The sequence below is a fragment of the Miscanthus floridulus genome, chromosome 1 (assembly GCF_019320115.1).
Source record: "Miscanthus floridulus cultivar M001 chromosome 1, ASM1932011v1, whole genome shotgun sequence".
Taxonomy (NCBI): Eukaryota; Viridiplantae; Streptophyta; class Magnoliopsida; order Poales; family Poaceae; genus Miscanthus; species Miscanthus floridulus.
In genome coordinates this window covers 25,204,755-25,223,411 of record NC_089580.1, presented here as the reverse complement: position 1 = coordinate 25,223,411, position 18,657 = coordinate 25,204,755, and the positions used below count along the sequence as shown (strand labels likewise).

At 54.8% G+C, this 18,657-nt stretch overlaps 1 pseudogene; it reads right to left on the bottom strand.

The window, feature by feature from the left end:
• Positions 1-12,218: 12,218 nt before the first annotated feature.
• LOC136476460 (uncharacterized) lies at positions 12,219-15,170 on the bottom strand (annotated as a pseudogene).
• Positions 15,171-18,657: the final 3,487 nt, after the last annotated feature.

Below are 18,657 nucleotides of genomic sequence, written 5' to 3'. Positions count from 1 at the left end.
TTATGTTAGACTTGTCTAACCTGTGTTTTGTTGACCATATAATTTATCGGTGCAGAAAATGACCAACTAGTGAATATTTGTAGTTTTGCTATACGTTGTGATCGGAGGTGGTCTAGCACTCAATGACACAGGATTTATACTGGTTCGGGCAGCGTGTCCTACGTCCAGTCGGGGTCGGTCGGTAACTTTATTCCTGAGTCCAGGTGCTCGAAGTCTGTAGTGCGGTTACAAACGAGAGAGAGAAAGATGGGGTGTACAAGAGGTTCGGTTGGCTCCGACCGGAAGGGTTGCAGTCGGAGTTTGGTGGTTCTACGGTTGTGGGGTGTTTATGTCAATCTGAGGAACTCTTGTCTTGAAGAAGTCCGTCCTCTTCGTAGGAGGGAGCGCATCCCCTTTTATAGATAAAGGGGATGGCTTTACAGGTGAGAGGGAGAGAGTATGGATGTTTCTAAGCCTTGTTGCCTACGCTGATGAAAACTGGATAATGGTTGACGCCCCCCTATACTGTCGATGTCGATGTAGAATGTCAGATGTGCACGGGAGGTCGAGCTATCTTCTTCAGGAAGGATGGACGCCGGTACTTGCAAATACTTCTTGATGCCTAGTGGCATGTGAGGAGTCACGTTATGTTCACCCGGTATGGCAAATCATGGAGCCCATACTGCGATCGATGTCCAGAGACACGCGGGGGAGGGCTTACCGTATGAGAGTTTTTAGCGGCCCCTACAATATATGTGTCAGGGTGGCTGCAGAGCACTGTTTTCGTGCAGAGTATGGTCCCTGGTACAGTGGTTTTGACTTGTGAGCCATGCCTTGCCTTTCTCCGCACGTCTTCTGATTCCTTTCGAACGGGGTGTCCCCGGTCGGACGGCTCCAGTCGGCTCTCAGTGCGCTGGTCGGAGAAGAGCAGTGAGCAGGGTTCCCACGAGCCCCGGTCGCGGGGTCGGAGTAGGAAGCAGCGTTTTGGGCCAGGCCTTCCGATTGGAGAGACTGCTTGGAGACGGCTGGTGCCTGAAGCGAGTGCTCCGGTCGGAGAGGTGGGCCGAAGAAGCTGACGAGCGGGCGTTTGTTCTTTTGGGTAGACCTTCCGGTCGGCGACCGGACTACCCTTCCGGCTCGCTGTGTTTTAGATTTTTGGGCCGGCCCATGAACTATATGTTGTTTTCCTAGGCCGGGCCCGGGCGTGGAAGCCGGTCCTCGAGGGACCCCGGGTTTATGAACCCGACAGGAGCCCCCGAGCCCCCAGGCGATTTGAGCCGAATCGTCCGAGGGATTTTTTGTCTTGCTGGCGGGTGCGCGCGAGCTCACCCGCGGGTGTAGCCCCCGAGCCCCCGGGTGGTTCAGGCGGAACCGGCTGGGGGGCTTCTTTGTGTTGTGTCTGTGGGTGCGCGTGTTTTATTTTTGAGACAGAATTTTGTTTAACCATGGTGTCGTTGTGCAGCCGAGGTGTTTTTAAGCACGGGGATTGGATTGAGGCAGAACTTACTGATCCCGGCGTCGGTGTGCGCCGAGGATCGAGCGAGGAAGTTTAGTTTGAGACAAACCCTGGCGTCGGTGCGCGCCGTGAACGGAGATAGCTTAGTTTTGGATGCAACCGAGTTTGATCTTTGGCGTCGGTGCGCGCCATGGGATCGGGTAAGGTGGAGTCACGAGTAGACCCAGGCGTCAGTGCTCGCCGTGGATCGAGAGACTTAGTTTTAGTTAGTGAAGCCGTTACGTGAGTTTAGAGTCGCGGTCCCAAGAGCCATAGCCGGATGTCGCCAATCCAGTCGACGCGAGTTCGGAGTCGCGGTCCCAAGAGACGTAGTCGGATGTCGCCGATCCAGTCGACGTGAGTTCAGAGTCGCGGTCCCAAGAGCCATAGCCGGATGTCGCCGATCCAGTCGACGTGAGTTCAGAGTCGCGGTCCCTTAGCATTTGAGCCCCCGAGCCTTGTCGGGCCTTCGTGGGGGTTGATGTGAGTCATTTTGCGCTACCCCATCCGGTTCCTCACAACCGGAGGGGCTGAGTTTCGTCGCCTGTCCCGATCGCTCGGGCTCGAAGACTAGCTCGGTGAGCTCGCTAACGGGTGTGATCGAGCGGAATCCGGGTCCGTCGTTCGTGACGGGATCGGCATAGCCCTCTTGTGGCATTCCACTACTCCTTTACCTGTAGCTCGATAGATGCCTAGGTCATTTCGGAGACCGACCCAGGTGGCCTAATGGCCTCCCCTCGATGGAGATTCTATGGGCTTGGCGAGAGGTTCAGGATCGAACAAAAAGGTTGAGATGACCCGGTTTGCCAGACCGGGCGAAGGCCGCACGGTGCTCATCTACGGTTTTCTCCCCTGACTCTGTTTGGTTGCTCATGTCGAATGAGGCAAGCCGTCGCTTCGTGGCGCAACACGGAGCGTTCTGGTGCATTTCACTGCACGTGCGATGCTTAGTTCTCGAGCCCCCGGGCGGTTCATGCCCTAACCGTCTGGGGGTTTCAGGCGTATGAGATGAATGCGCGTATGGATGTATGAATGGTTTGTAATGAAATAGAGGGGGTTTTGTTAACGTTTACCTTGACGACTAGAGTGATGGGGCTTGGAGGGCTTCAGTTGAAAATGTCCGACCGGGACCCGTGCTCGTCGTTTGAGATGGAGTCGGCATGGCCTGTATGAGGCATCCCTTTGCTCCTTACTTGTCGCCTGGTGTCCCTCCTGGGTGATTCGATCGACTCAGGGAGGTCTGGTGGTCTCTTCTGGCGGAGATTCCTCGCTCTCTCTTCCTTCTTCTTTCTCACCGAGAGTGCCTGTATGCTACGGCGGTTCCTAAGTGAGAGGAAGAGTAAGTGAGGGGGAGGACTTATGGATCCTTTTGCGAACCTAGAGCGTGATGTCGGATTGGAGGTGACGCTGGATCTGGTCTACGAGGCCTCCTTCGGGATGGAGCCGTGTGTAGACTTTCTGGTGGATCTTTATCGGGTGAGCCTCATCGGAGGGGAGGTTACTCACAACTATGCCGGTGGAGGGTTCCATGCCTGCAGCTGCTCAAGTTGGCCAGTTCATAAAGTTTGATGAGATTTCTTCCAGCCATGGCGACCTTACCTCGGTAGCGGTGCCCCCACTCAGGAGCTACCTTGACTACATAAAAAGGTCAGGAGCTCCATGTTCTTCTGCTAAGCATCTATAGGTGTGACGCCCTTGAGGTACCTGTTGCGTTTTGCCAAAGTTTTGAAGGAACGAAACCGAGCGATTTCTGGCGTTCAGGTGAAGTTGTCGAGTGGCCATAGTAGTTTTTGTAACAGTAGAAAATGTAATGGTTAAGTTCATGGGGGGGCCCTATGTAAAACGTTCGTGTGTGTTTTAATGACTGTAATCGGTTTTTGTTTTTGTGATGGAGTTGCTCCATTCAGAGAAGCTTGTTCCCTTTCGTTCCTTAGTTCTCCCTTAGCATAATTTTGTTTTAAATTTCTTTCTCTCTCATACCTACATGTTTGTTCCGTGGGCTGCAACTTCATGAGCCTGGGGCGTGGCCCGCGAGGCTCGGTCAGTCGTAGCCTTAGGAAAAGGTGGGGTGCGATCAGTCGGAATGTTCTAAAGCAAAGTTACATAAGGTAAATTAAAGGAACGAACCCTTTTGTTTGGGTAGGAATGAGTTTCTCCATATGAAAGTAAAGAGAAAAAGAGGCAATACTCAATATTTGTATATTTATGGAGCCCCCGAGCGACCTAGGTTGAAAGTGTTCGGGCGGAGGCGCTCTTACAGGAGCATGTGCTTTAACCGAAGGTGTTTAGACCAATTCTAAGGGGAAAAATGACGTAGCTATTTAATGTTCCAAGTGTTGTTGAGAACATTGCCATTGTTGTCCTCCAGTCAATAGGTGCCCGATCGGATTACTTCGGTTACCGTATAGGGACCTTCCCAGGGTGGAGAGAGCTTGTGTTTTTCCTTCGTCGATTGGGTCCTTCGGAGCAGGAGATCACCGACTTCAAGAATCCTTCCTCTGATCTTCCTTTCGTGGTACCTGCGGAGGGTTTGTTGATAGCGAGTGGAGCGAATGATGGTTGTCTCACGGGCCTCTTCGAGCAGGTCGACTACGTCTTGTCGAGCCACCGCGGCTCGGTCGCGGTCGAAAGCTTTTACTCTTGGTGCACCGTGGTCGAGGTCGGAGGGCAACACAGCTTCCGCTCCATAGGCCAGGAAGAAAGGTGTGAATCCCGTGGATCAGTTTGGGGTCATTCTTAGGCTCCAGAGGATCGCTGGGACCTCTGCAACCCACCGCCCAGCGTGTTTGTTGAGTCGGTCGAAAATGCGTGACTTGAGTCCTTAGAGGACCATGCCATTGGCGCGTTCGACCTGACCGTTAGTTCGTGGATGTCCGACCGAAGCCCAATCGATTCTGATGCCATATCCATTGCTGAAGTCTTGGAACTTCTTCCTGGTGAAGTTAGTCCCGTGGTCAGTGATAATACAATTAGGAACGCCGAATCGATAGATGATGTCGAGGAAGAATTTGACCGCCTCTTCTGAGCGGAGATTGGTGATGGGCTTGGCCTCTATCCATTTGGTAAACTTGTCGACTGCTACGAGTAGGTGAGTAAACCCACCTGGGACTTTTTTGAGGGGTCCTACCATGTCGAGGCCCCTGACCGTGAATGGTCAGGTGATTGGGATGGTTTGGAGCTCTTGCGCCGGTAAATGGGTTTGTCGAGCGTAGAACTGGCATCTTTTGCACCTACGGATGACCTCCTCTGCATCTCATAGCGCGGTGGGCCAGTAAAAACCTTGGCAAAAGTTTTTTTTGGCCAGGGACCTTGGGGCCGCATGATGCCCACAGATCCCGAAATAGACCTTGAGGAGGATCTGTTTTCCCCGGCTGGTGGGAACGCACTTCATGAGCACTCCTGACGAACTCCGTTTGTAGAGTTCGTTATCGAGCACGACGAAGGTCTTGGCGCATCGAGCGATTCATCAGGCTTCAGTTCTTTCAGGTGGGAGAACCTCCTTGAGGAGGTAGGCGAGTAGTGGTACTCACCAATCGGTTTGATCGAGTGCCAATACGGCGACGTCCGTGGGTGATGTCGTTATAGAGGTACTAGGATCAGAGCCCCTGAGCACCGGCTGGTTGTCGGGGTGTGTCTGGGTCGGATCTTCTAGGATGCGGGCGGACAGCTCATGGACGTCATTGATGAAGACTCCGCTCGGGGACAGATCCCGCCTGGCGACCAGTTTTACGAGAAAATCGGCGGCGTCGTTGTCCCTTCAAGGGACGTGATGCAGTTCGATTCCCTGGAATTTGTCCTTGAGCTTACGCACCTCTTGGTAGTATGCTATCATGAGGGGACTTTTGCAAGAGGAATCCTTCATGACCTGATCAACGACTAGTTTCGAGTCACCGCGAACGTAGAGTCGCGTAGCACCGAGCTCGATGGCGATGCGTAGTCCATTGATAAGGGCCTCGTATTCCACAGCATTGTTTGAAGCCAAAAAGTGGAGGCAGATGGCGTAGCGGAGCCTACTCCTGTTTGGGGAGATCAGAACCACTCTAGCCCCCGAGTCGGGCGCCATTACGGACCCATCGAAGTACATTATCCAGTACTCGTGGGAGACATCCTAGGCCGGTAGCTGGACCTCCGTCCATTCGGCGACAAAATCCATGAGAGCCTAAGACTTAATTGCGGTGCGAGGGGTATACCTGATGTCATGGCCCATGAGTTCAAGGGCCCACTTAGAGATTCATTCCGTGGCGTCACGGTTGCGGATGATGTCTCCGAGTGGGTATGAAGTGACGACTATGACTTCGTGGTCGGTGAAGTAGTGTAGGAGCTTCCTAGTGGCCATTAGCACAGTGTATAGGAGTTTCTGCACTTGGGGGTACCGGACCTTGGGGTCGGTAAGTACTTCTCCGATGAAGTACACGGGTCGCTGTACCTTGAGCTAGCGTCCCGGTTCCTCCCTTTCGATGACTAGGGCAGCACTCACCATATGGTTACTTGCCATGACATAAAGGAGAAGGGGTTCTCCTCGTTCGAGAGCGACGAGGATCGGGGTTGACGTCAGGGATGTTTTGAGGCTTTCGAGAGCCTGCTGGGCTTCCTTAGTCTAGACGAAGGTGTCTGTCTTTTTGAGGAGCTTATAAAGTGGTAGCCCCCGTTCACCGAGCCGGGAGATGAAGCGACTAAGGGTGGCCAGGCAGCCGGTGGCCTTTGTATGCCTTTTACATTGCATATGGGGCCCATGTTGGAGATGGCTGCGATCTTTTCGGGGTTGGCTTCGATGCCGCGCTTGGATATGATGTATCCAAGCAGCTTTCCCCTTGGAACCCCGAAAACACATTTTTCAGGATTTAGTTTGATGTTGAACCTTCGGAGGTTCGCGAACGTTGCGGCCAAGTTTGCAATCAGGTCGTAAGCTCGAGCCATTTTGACCACTATGTCATCAACATAGACGGTGATTGTTGGTTTCAACCGTTCAGCCTGGTCAGGCTGATTAGGCGAGTCAATTTGGTCGGCGAAGCATTGCTGCATGCACCTTTGGTAGGTGGCGCTAGCATTCTTCAGACCGAAAGGCATGGTCACGTAGCAGTACGAACCATATAGGGTGATAAACGAGGTTGCGAGCTGATCGGAATCTTTCATCGCGATCTGGTGATAGCCTGAGTAGGCATCCAGAAAGGAGATGATCTCATAACCCAAGGTGGAGTCAATTATCTGGTCTATGCGTGATAAAGGAAAGTGATCCTTCAGACATGCTTTATTAAGTCCGGTGTAATCGACGCACATTCTCCACTTCCCGGTCTTCTTTTTGACAAGGATGGGATTGGCGAGCCAGTCGGAGTGGAAAACCTCCCTAATGAATCCGGCTGCCAGGAGCTTGGCGATCTCTTCGCCTATGGCCCTGCGCCTCTCGTCATCGAAACGACGTAGGCGTTGCTTGGCGGGCCTTGAGCCCAGGATAAGGTGTAGCGCGTGCTCGGTGACTTCCCATGGTATCCCTGGCATGTCAGAAGGCTACCATGCGAAGACATCATGATTGTCGCACAGGAAGTCGATGAGCTCGCATTCCTATTGGGCTGGGAGCTAGGTCCCGATTCGCACCGTCTTGGCTGGGTCGGTGGGGTCAACACCCACCACCTTGGTTTCCTCGAGCAGGCGGAAGGCCATCGAGAAGGTTGGTTTGTTGCAGTCTAGGACTGCTGGGGTTGACGACTCCCCGAGCTACAGGGGCTCGGATGAGTTGACGACCATGGTGGCGAGCTCGTAGTGCTCGCGGTCGCACTCGAAGGCATGTGAGAAGGCGCTACTCACTGTGATGACGCCGTTTGGTCCCGGCATCTTCAGCTTGAGGTAGGTGTAGTTGGGGATCGCCATGAATCTTGCGTAGCATGGCCGCCCCAAGATGGCGTGGTAGGACCCCAGAAAGTCTACCACTTTGAAGGTGAGGACCTCCGAGCGGAAGTTGGCCTGGCTGCCGAACGTGACAGGCAGATTGATCTGTCCAAGCGGGTATGCCTGCGCTCCCGGGATTACCCCATGGAAGGGGGAGCCCACTAGGCGGAGCTCCGATCGGGGGATGCGCATGGCATCGAGGGTGTCGACGTACAGGATGTTGAGGCCGCTGCCCCCGTCCATTAGCACCTTGGTGAGGCGCTTCGTGTGGACGATGGGGTCAATGACGAGCGGGTAGCATCCCGGTCTCACGACGTAGGAGGGATGGTCCCTCTGATCAAAGGTGATCGGGGATTCCGACTAGCTGAGAAAGGAGAGGACGGCTGTTTCAGCGGCGCACGCCTCCCTGTAGCGTACCTTATGCTAGCATTTGGACCAGATGGTGTTGGACCCGCCGAAGATCATGATGCACTCCTTAGCTTCAGGGAAACTGTCCCCGTCCTTGCCTGTCGTACCACCCCTCTTGACTATCGGCTCCTTGCCGTCTCCCTCCTTTGGCATGCCGGCCTATCGGAGGAAACGTTTAAGGAGCTCGCACTCCTTGTAGAGGTGTTTGATGGGGTAGGCGTGATTGGGGGCATGGACCATCCATGAGTTTGTTGAAGTGGCCAGGCCATCCCTATTGGGGCTGCCTAGGTGTGCGATCAGCTGCGGCGATCAATGCGGTGTCGTCCGACCGACACCGATCCTTCCTGTTCTTCTTGCCCCTCTGAGTGGAGGGGCCTTCGTCTGGATCCGCACGCTTGGGCTTGCCTTTGTCCTGGCCTCCGCTGAAGACCGCTCCGACTGCCTCCTCACCAGAGGTGTGGTTGGTGGCGACGTCGAGCAGATCGTGGGTGGTGCGGGGTTTTAGGCAGCCAAGCTTATGGATCAGGGACTCACAGTTTGTCCCGGAGAGGAAAGCGTTGATGACGTCTACGTCGACAACATCAGGGAGGGAGTTACATCATTGGGAAAACCTATGGATGTAATCCCATAGGGATTCGCTGGGCTCCTGCTGGCAGCCCTTGAGGTCCCAGGAGTTTCCTGGGCGGACATACGTCCCCTAGAAATTCCCGACAAAGACCCTCTTGAGGTCTGCCCAGTCGTGGATGCTGTCGTGTGGAAGGAATTTGAGCCATGCCCAAACATGTTCCCCCACGCAAATGGGAAGATATTGGATGATGAAAAAGTCATCATCCACTCCTCTGGCTCGACAGGCGAGCCAGAAGTCTTCGAGCCAAATGCCTGAGTTTGTCTCCTCGGTGTATTTGGTGATGTTGGTGGGAGGCCAGAAACGCTGTGGGAACGGTGCTCTCCGGATGCGTCGGCTAAAGGCCCATGGCCCCGGGCCCTCAGGGCTAGGGCTCCGATCATCCGGCTGGCGACCGCTCCTGGGGCGTGTTTCACCGCTTCCCTCGATGGTTCGGCCAGGGTCCATGTCGCCTGCTGCCGTATGGCGGACGTCGTTGCCGTGTCGGGCCTGACGCCGGTTGCTAACGATGCTATGAGTATCTTCGTGCGGTCGGTGTGGAGCAGGCGCCTGGTCGGACCGTGGCGCGGCTGCCGCTCCCCGAGCCGAGCCTGCCGGCTGCGACGGCGAGCGAACGGATCGATCCGACTGGCGCGTCCCCGTCCCCCAGTGGGGAGAGAGGGCGCGGGTCAGAGTCACAATGTGGAGCTTTCCACCTGTTGGACGGCGGCGGCCTCTACTAGAACCCGGAGGTTCTGGTAGACTGCCCGCTCCTGAGGGTCGACGGGCTCGGGAACACCGCGGAGAAGCATTGCTGCAGCAGCGAATTTTGGCCAGCCCGGGTGAATTGTGGGACATTGTTCCCCTCGCTCATGATGTCGTGCTAAACCTGACGAGCGCGACCCCGGGCGCCACCCGCCGGGCCAGGCGCATGGGGCGCAACGTGCTGTACTGACGGCACCGGTGTATTTGGCGGCTGGTTCTACCATTGTTGCCGTAATTCCTCAGCGTGTGCTTGCGCAGACGCGAGGGCCCCCACACGTGGGTCTAGAGGGGTGTGAGTTTGCACAGACTCCACAGCCATCGGCGGTTGTCCCAGAGCGTCCGCCATAGCACACTCCCAGGACGGACAGTGGCGGGGCACCACGTCACCGATGCTGGAACCGTCGCTCTCGCCATCACCATCTGGGAGTTCGTGGGAAATGGCATGAACGCAGCCCGCCATTCCCACGAACTCGGACGTGAGGGGGGATGGTGCCAGCATCCTTCAAAGCCCCCGAGCGTATGCGTCCGCAGAGGACGCGAGGCCATAGGGGAACCGATCGTATAGCGTTTGTGGCGTGGGCGGTACATTCCCTCTGGGTGATTGGTGAGAGATAGTAAATAAAGAGCGAGTAGTAGTATGCATATTACTTACAATGGGGTTTGAGCAGAGAGTTTGCTTGGAATGAAGCGCAGATGCCGCGTCGTCGAAGTCGCGCGCCCCGGAGTCGATGGAGGACGTCCCTCCGACAGGTGCCGGGTCGCGAGTCCCCTCGCGGAGGTGGAGTACGCCGAGCCGGTCGGCGACGAAGTCCAGGCTCCCAAAGCGGAAGGCCTGGGATGGCTCGAAGATGGGTGGAACCCGCATCCCGGCGGACGAGAGTGTGGGGAACTCCAGCGAGCCGAAACGAATCGTATCTCCCGAGCCCGCCACGGCGGGGGCGACGGAAAAATGGGCCATCCGATGACCAAAAGAGTGTTGAACGTACATCGTCTTCCCCACGGACGGCGCCAACTGTCGGTGCAGAAAATGACCAACTAGTAAATATTTATAGTTTTGTTATACGTTGTGATCGGAGGTGGCCTAGCACTCAATGACATAGGATTTATACTAGTTTGGGCAGCGTGCCGTACGTCCAGTCGGGGTCGGTCGGTAACTTTATTCCTGAGCATAGGTGCTCGAAGTCTGTAGTGGGGTTACAAACGAGAGAGAGAAAGATGGGGTGTACAAGAGGTTCGGTTGGCTCCGATCGGAAGGGTTGTGGTCGGAGTTTGGTGGTTCTACGGTTGTGGGGTGTTTATGTCGATCTGAGGAACTCTGGTCTTGAAGAAGTCCGTCCTCTTCGTAGGAGGGAGCACATCCCCTTTTATAGATAAAGGGGATGGCTTTACAGGTGAGAGGGAGAGAGTATGGATGTTTCTAAGCCTTGTTGCCTACACTGATGAAAACTAGATAATGGTTGACGTCCCCGTATACTGTCGATGTCGCTGTAGAATGTCAGATGTGCACGGGAGGTCGAGCTATCTTCTTCAGGAAGGATGGACACCGGTACCTGCAAATACTTCTTGATGCCTAGTGGTATGTGAGGAGCCGCGCTATGTTCACCCGGTATGGCAAATCCTGGAGCCCATACTGTGATCGATGTCCAGAGACACGCGGTGGGGCTTACCATATGGGAGTTTTTAGTGGCCCCTACAATACTTTGTGTTAGGGTGACTGCAAAGCACTGTTTCGTGCAGGGTATGGTCCCTAGTACAGTGGTTTTGACTTGTGAGCCATGCCTTGTCTTTCTCCGCACATCTTCTGATTCCTTCCGAACGGGGTGCCTCCGGTCGAATGGCTCCAGTCGGCTCTCAGTGCGCCGGTCGGAGAAGAGCGGTGAGCAAGGTTCCCACGAGCCCCGGTCGCGGGGTCGGAGTCGTGGGGTCGGAGTAGGAAGCAGCGTTTTGGGCCAGGCCTTCCGATTGGAGAGACTGCTTGGAGACGGCTGGTGCCCGAAGCGAGTGCTCCGGTCGGAGAGGTGGGCCGAAGAAGCTGACGAGCGGGCGTTTGTTCTTTTGGGTAGACCTTTCGGTCGGCGACCAGACTACCCTTCTGGCCCGCTGTGTTTTAGATTTTTAGGCCGGCCCATGAACTATCTGTTGTTTTTCTAGGCCGGGTCCAGGCGTAAAAGTCGGTCCTCGAGGGACCCCGGGTTTATGAACCCGACATAATTTTTGTAAAATGTGCATTAACAGGTTGCTGCAATACTTCCTCAGAGCAAATGCCTGAGCTGGATACTTATGATTTAGGCTCTCTTCTAGAATGTATGAATTTTATAGGAATTATACAGGAATTTTATAGGAAAAACGTAGGAAACATGAAAAAAAAATCCCCCAATCCAAAGGAGCCTTAGTGATGTTCGGAATTGTTGGATTATGGAATGTGTGAATTGTTAATAGAAATTGTCAATAGAAACATTTTGGGTGTTAGCTTGAGCTAAAGGCAGCAGCTGTTGCTGCAGCTGCTCTTTTTTCCTCTATGCAAAAACGTAGGTGCAGCAGCAGAGCAGCTTGCTGCCGAACCACCCCACCAATTTCGATCGTGCAGTTTTTTGTGGTTGAGACGTCAGTGGAAACATCATGTTCGCTTGATGGTTTCAGCCAGCCCAAATCAGTTAGTCAACAGTATTTTTCTCTCACAATAAACCAGCACCGGCCAGCCCAAACCAGCTCAGAAACCGACCAGCGAATAGGCCGATTGTGATCGTGCAGTAACCCAGACGAATAGTTAACAAATTCGATTATTCCTGCTAACTGGTGGGACTGAAAAAGCTAGACGAATGGTTAACAAATTCGATTATTTCTGCTACCTGGGGACTCGACACAAGCTAGACACTTTGACAGGAACGATTTAATTCCTGAAGGACTAGGGAGAATCGCACAGGGGTGTTATTTGCTCTGCCAGAACTCTGGTTCAACACAGATGATAGGCGCACGAACAAAAACTTAACAGGAAATGATTCCATTCTGCAAGACGTGGAGGAAACCTAGACCCCCTGCACGAAACGCTGTTGTGCCATAACTTTGTGGCCCAAGAACATCTGATAATCACAAGATTTTGTTTATGATCCTAATAATAATAACAAGATTAAAATAATTCCAGCGACCGCCTACATTTCGCTGCAACCATGAAAAGGAACAAGTCATGATCAATCTCACAGGAAATGAGATGATCCTACTAGTGCTAGTTAGAAGCCATCCTAGAGAGCAATTTGATCTCCAGCCAGCCCGATTCAGGTCGGATTCGCCTGCGCACCACCGAAAAGCCGCCGCCTACCCTGCAGCCTGCGCCGCGCCATCGTCGAGCACCTGGACGCGATCAGCTCCGCGGCGGCCGGTAGCAGGCGTGTGCCCTCGAACAGCGCGCTCCTCTGGTACTCCAGCACCCACGTCTCCCGCTCCAGCCGCACCGCCGCCGCGCTCTGCCGCCGGTGGGCCCAGGAGTTGCTGTTGCTCGGCCGCACCGGCGGCCACACCCTCCCGTCGGACCACTGCACGCAAAAGAGACACGCAGGGGGGGGGGGGGGGGGGGGGGGGGGGAGTTCATCGAGCTGGTGGTGCTTAGTTACGGCAAAACAAGGGGGCAGGTTCTTGGCGGTTAGTTACCTCGGTGATCTCGCCGGAGAGGAGGGTGAGGTGCCGCGCCGAGAGCGCTCTTGGGAGGAGGCCGGAGGTGCGGAGAGGGCTCCCCCAGACGGTGACCTCCTCCGCCACGGATTTGTACATCGTGCAGCGCCAGTGGAACACCTGCTGATCATTCTGCACAGACAGATTGCAAAAAAAAAAACGTTGATGAATATCTGTACGACCTGCCCTAATCAAGAACGAATGAGGAAGGACAAGGAGGACAAGGAGGCTTTTACATGTATGTCATTAAAAAAAATTTGTAATCATACATAAGTCATTAAAAAAATTGACCGCACACAGATACCACTACTCTAAACTTCTTTGACTTACAAGCCATTCCGTTCGTGTTCTGTTTGTTTTTCGTCGTTTGATGTGGGACCGGCTAGTGAAATTATCCATATTACCCTTGGCGGTCCCACACCAAACAGCGAAGAACCCTAGGGAGAGAGAGCGCGGGGACGGCTCCGGCTCACGGCGACAGCGGCGCGCGGCGGACTAGGAGTGCCGGCGCCGGATCTGGCAGCGAGGCCGCCGGGGCACCTCCTTCCTCTCCCCGGGCACGTGGCCTCCTCCCTCCCGGCGGCGCACATGGCGGCCCTTGGAGGCGACGCGGACGGCCTCCTAGAGCCACCCGCCAGCCTCACGCCCCGCGCCCCCTGGAACGTGGCCCCCCGTCACTGGAGCGCCGCGGCCACCCTCTTAGAGCACATGCCGCCGAATCTGCCGACGAGGAACGGCGGCGCCCTGGCTCCCCTCTCCATGGCGACGAGCAGCGAGGCCACTAGGCCACCACAGCGACGAGCAGCGTTGATGGTGACGGGGCGCAACGAGGACGACTAGGAGCTCGGCAGCGCGGACGGTGACGGGATCCAGGCGGGTGAGGAGTAGCCAGGCGCCACCGAATCTGGCGACGTGGCGTGGCGGCGCCCCAACTCCCCTCTCCACACGACGACCAGCGAGGAAGGTGAGCCCGGCGTGCGAGCGGCGTAGCGCAACCCAGCCGCATAGCCTTACCTTGCGCCCGACGTCCCCGGCGCCGAGCTCGCCGCACAACGCATCCCTTGGCGGCCACTGCAGCGGCTGCAGCCTCTCTACCTTCGCACCCGCTACGGCGGGCGCCGCCGCTTCCTCCGGTGGGGTCGCAGCCGCATCGGTGGCCGCTGCGGACGCTAGGGTTCGGAGCTGGGGTGTGGGGACAGAGCCCGAGGTGGAGGTAGTGGAGAGCGGGAGGAGGCGGCGGAGGTGCAAGGCGGATGGCCTGGGCTTTAGACGAGAGAGGAGGGAGAAGGGCTAGGCGCGGAGGAGGGAGGAAGCCATTAGCAACCGGAGAAGATAGCAGATAGGGGAAGCGCAGTTTTGGACTTAACTCGACGAAGGGTAATATGGACAATTTCACTGGTCGGTCCCACATCAAACGGCGAAAAACAAATAGAACACGAACGGAATGGTTTATAAGGCAAAGAAGTTTAGAGCAGTGGCACCTGTATGCAGTCAATTTTTTTAATGGCTTGTGTAATTACAAACTTTTTTAATGTCATACATGTAAAAGCCTCGAGGAAAAGAACCGCAAGAATGGCGAACCTGGTGGAATCTCCAGACGGAGTCTCACGAGCTGCAATTGGCGACCCATTCACCGCCGATAAGCTGGCGGACCCTGCACTCCAAGATGAGCAGCTTATGTTCCAGGCGGCCAGGCGCGAGGCGCGCATCGGCCCCCACCTGCGCCACCCTGCGCCACGGCTTCCGGCGACAGCTTGGACCTGAACCCCCTGGTCGTGGCCTCTGGGATGAGCCCCGTGTCCACCCATAGCAGGAGCAAGAACCCAAGAACCATGGCCGCGTACAGCGGCTAGTCGTGCGACCAACCGCCGCCCCTCATCGTGGGGGCCCTAGCCGGCTCCCGCCTGGATTTGGCCTTGGACCGCATCGGCGGCGTCCACGGCGGCTCGATGGAATCCGACCCCCCCAGCGGTGCGGTCGTAGAATAAGAGTGCTAGTCTCTGGTCCCTGGAGGCGGTGGCAGTGGCGGCGAAGAACCTGCTCGCGGAGGCCACCTTGGGCGCGTGCACCAGGTCCTGCGTGGCGTCGATGCTAGCGAGGCATATCTCACAGGCACAGTTGGCGTCCTTGCGGCAGCTGGGGTAGTAGCAGTTGTCCCCCGCGCCCACGCTTGCCGCTCACTGCACGACGACGGACGGTGGCATCCCTGTGGAAGCAGAGGCGGAGGCGGAGGCGGAGGTAGAAGCAGACATGTTGGAGTTGGAGGAGCATGAGGAAGGCAGAGCCACGCGACACGGTGGGTGTCCCGCTGGCGGTGGCCGCTCTCCTGGGTGCCCCCGCCGCTGGATCCATCTCCCTCCTATCGTCCATGGGCTCGTCGGCTGCTGGTTGGTTGGCTTGTGGGGTGGGTTTCGTGGGTTGGGATCGGTGTTATACGGTGGCCCGACGAGTGGTTCGAAATTTGAAGCGGCGTGCCGACGCAACGGTTTCTGCGGAGCAACGGTCGACTCGGCTCGGTTTCTCATTTTTCTTATGCGTGGTGTGTCAGGCACGGTAGATCTGATCCGGGGCCAGAACTGGATGAACCCACATGTTGGATTGAATGGATCCAACGGGGCCGCCGACTTGAGCGAGCGACGCTAACGTGGCTCAGTAATTGAGCTGGGCGTTTGATCCACTTAGATCTTTATCGTGTACCAGCCCACACGCCCGCCCGCACATCTGTGTCAACTTCACGTGGGGGCCCATGTCGCTCTATTTGCCACCCATGCGCGTGCCCACATGGGGCCGTGTCTCGATCTGTTCTTATTTCCCACGCCTGCCGCTCGCGCCCCTCTAGCCTAGAAGCTGCAAAAGCAGGTGGCTAGGCAAGTAGGTCCAACTAGAATATTCAAACACTAGATCTACTTTTGTAACATCCAACTATAACATTCAAACACCAGATCTACTTTTGCAACATCCAGATGAAACCTTTACAACATACGTCTAAAACAGATGAAACATTTGGGACATATAGTTGAAACACCATTGCAACATATGCAACATATCGATCTACTTTTAAAATATTCAGATGCAACACTTTCAACATAAAAAAGAACACAGATGAAACACTTGAGACATGCGTCTAAAACACTTGCAACTTACGTGTACAGGACACAGATGAAACATTAGTATAGACGCTTGCAACATAAGTGTACAACCATTGCAACATCCCGATCTACTTTTACAACATCCGCATGAAAATAATTGAAACACTTGAAACATAGGTTTGCAACATGTTGAAAAAACATCTAGAAACACTTGAAACATAGCATCGCTGCCGGCCATGACCTACCTGGTGGTGAATTGCGGTAGATCGACGAGGAGGACAGGGAGCAGATGGATGCCGCCCTGGTGGAGGTGCTGTGGTGGTGAACTGTGAGGCCCAGCCGAGCAGGGGGCCAAGGAGGGCCACCACCTAGAGGGGCCCCACGAGGAGTGCCGTCTCCCAGGCCACCACCGATGCCATGGGCTACTCTTGCACCCTCGCCACCACCAACGACACGTACCCATCGAAGTCAGTCGCCCGGGCTACGACGGGTGGGGGGACAGACACGATAGTGTGTGTGGGTGGGGGAGGAGATGAGGCATGAGATGTAGGACAGAGCACAACCTTGGAATGGGGAGCTAGCGTCACAGGCGGGCAGGTGCATCGTGGGAGGGAGCGAGCAGCGGGGAAAGGTGGCGGCAGTGAGGCGGAGTGCGGGCATGGTGGTGATTCAAGAATGGGTGCGACCACGATGACTCGAGAGGAAGTGAGTGGAGAATTTTTTTATTGTTTTAGCAATGCGAGCGACCATGCCATTGATAATGGGTCGTTCGGGTGGGCGAGGCCCACCAGCGTGGGTATCCGGACGATTAGACGTCTTACCCACAACATTACTATTTGTTTTATGTTTACTAGATACATGCCCGTGCGTTGCACGGGGGTCACGATTTTTACTAAACCACAGTAATGGGATGTGAACACGTTAGCTCCAAGAACTTTATATTGGACACGAACACATAGATTCGGTCTTCATATCAAAATTGGATAGGACGCGAATGATTCGTACGGAAGCCGGAAAGGATGCGGACACGTGAGCTTTGAGTAGGGGATGATCATATCGGACATGGACGTGTGATCATGAACTTTTTTATCACCTGGTAGATGATGTTTAGACTTAGGTGTAGATAGAATAGAGCCTTTTTAGGTGTAGAATAGAGATACAGAAGACAAGAAGATAAGAGAAGAGATATTTAAAGAGCCAAAATTTCTTCTAATTTTTTCCGCCTTCCCCTAACTACTTGACAATCACTTTTCTTCCACCACTTATTTAGTTTGGATTTACAAAAACCATGTTAACATTACACCAGTAATGATCGCAACACGTGTGGAGACATATGGCTCACCACCTACAATTTCAACAATAGTTACATAGTCATATATTTAAGTTTGATCAATCAAAACTCTCGGCGAAAAAAACATGAGACACTCACTAAACACTTCGAGTATTTTTTATTTTTCTGATCTCCACTTTAGAACTTTAAACTAGCACAATCAAGAATTAAGAATAAAAAATTCTCTCAGTACGGATGATTATTTTTTTCTAGAATACGTAAAAGATTTGTGTATCATTGTAATTAAGAAGAAAAGTTCAACCATACAAATGACACGCTACTAACGAGCACCCTAGGAGATCGTACAGTCGTAGGCTGGACTGTCCTAGCAAACAGATTAAAGCTTTGATATTACATAAATGATTTACAACAGAGCTAAGAGCAGCGCTACCACCTACGAAGTCGGGCATCTCTGTTGCTAGGTGCGTGACCATCCACCCACATCCGAGAAGAGCGCTCTTCTGCCAGTCCTGCTGTTGGTCGCTGGGAACAGCTTGTCCAGAGCTGCAACGTAGCTCGACGTCAAGTTCCCTGCAAAAAAGGCGTCGCATGTTTGCTTGGACACGGATGAAACTGGCGCCACCGGTGGCATGATGCCCATCCTCTTCATGAGGAGTACCTCGCCCCGCTTGGCGGTCGGTATGTGTGCTAGCAACTGAGCAGCAATCCGCCAGCTCCTGAGTGGCAGTGATTGCTTTGTGGTTGCCGCCTTCTGCCTTGGTGGACTAGCGATTAAAGGCGACTTCCGCTTAAGCTGCACCTCCTAAACGAACCGTGTGATACGCCGAGCATCATCGCCTGACATGGGCATCGTGTCGCTGGGAGTGGGTGTGCCCACCATGTCTGCAATGCCGGTTTGTCCCATCCATGGTGGCGTGAGCTGTGGCAGCCCTTGCAGCGACAACATAGGTGATCCCGACACCCGCTGAGCAATCGCTGGAGAACGGGTGTCCACCATTGATGACTCAACCTCTAGAGGGGCAGCCACCTGAGTAGGCTGCACCCAGGCATTGGTGCTCCTGCTAGTTGACTCACGATGAGCAAGGCATCGAGATCCTCTAGCATTGGGTCTACCCACATGGGAGGCCCCACGCTCATGCACATCTCCAACACCAGCAGGTCTGGCTCGAGAGAGCAGTGCGCAGCAACGGACATGGTTGCATTGTTGGTAGGCGCGTCCAACGCGTTACCGTGCTCGCTCTATGCTCCAACAGTGGCCGAGGTGAAGGTTGGCGCTGCCTAGGCCGCCCCTACCATCGTCGGCACCAGCGACCGCATCTGGCAGAAATAGCGTTGTCCATCTCGACACCACTAGAGCCTCACGAGCCACCGTGGTTCGCCGGCCGAACGGAGGAGTTGCGGGCGCCACGAACAACATGTTATGGCTGATGACCCCGGGCACCTATGTCGCGCGAGCTCCTAGAGCCCATGCGCCGTG